The sequence below is a fragment of the Rana temporaria genome, chromosome 1 (genome assembly GCF_905171775.1).
Source record: "Rana temporaria chromosome 1, aRanTem1.1, whole genome shotgun sequence".
Classification (NCBI taxonomy): Eukaryota; Metazoa; Chordata; class Amphibia; order Anura; family Ranidae; genus Rana; species Rana temporaria.
In genome coordinates this window covers 530711551-530712340 of record NC_053489.1, presented here as the reverse complement: position 1 = coordinate 530712340, position 790 = coordinate 530711551, and the positions used below count along the sequence as shown (strand labels likewise).

The window sequence follows — 790 nt, the reverse complement described above, 5'->3', positions numbered from 1 at the left end:
ACATATACACATGCACACTACACTGATGGCACTATATACTCTCCACTGTAGTATATATACTATACTGACTTCACTATATACTCTGAACTATATTATATATACACTATACAGACTTCACTATATACGTTGAATTGTATTATATACTGTATACTATGCAGACTGCACTATATACTCTGAACTGTATTGTATATACAGATATGATGGGAAGGAGGGTGACACTTACCAGGTGAGGCAGCCATCTTGTGAGATTGCATTGGCCAGGAATCAAACCCAGGACAACTGCTTGGAAAGCAGCTATGCTCACCACTGCACCACCAATACAAGTTAGCATGTCTTTGGAGTGTGTGTGGAAACCCATACAAGCACAGGGAGAATTTGAACCCAAGGCTAACCACTAAGCCTCTATGCTGCCCATATGCACAATCTCTCAGCAACCAGTCCATAGCAACCAGTCCAAAAAAAAAGATTTTCAAAATGAGAATTATTTATTTTTTTCAAAACGAGAAAAAAACGTTTTTGTTTTCAAAATGAAAAAGTCGAGAAAATGTTTTCATTTTTTTTTTTAAACGTGAACATTTTCTTTTTCAAATGAATTAGCAACCATCCATAGCAATCGTCTATAGAAACCAGTCCATAGCAATCCTCCATAACAACCGTCCAAAGCAACCTGTCCATAGCAACCATCCATAGCCACCAGTCCATTGCAACCCTTTTCAAAACAAGAAAAAGTAAATCTTTTTTTTTTAAATGATAAAAAAAAAAATCAAATTTAGTAAAAAAAAAAATTTTT

General features: G+C 35.1%; 1 non-coding gene across 1 annotated transcript; it reads right to left on the bottom strand.

The window, feature by feature from the left end:
* Positions 1-249: 249 nt before the first annotated feature.
* TRNAG-UCC lies at positions 250-321 on the bottom strand. Its single transcript has one exon. It is a non-coding gene; the product is annotated as a tRNA-Gly (tRNA).
* Between the last annotated feature and the right edge of the window lie 469 nt (positions 322-790).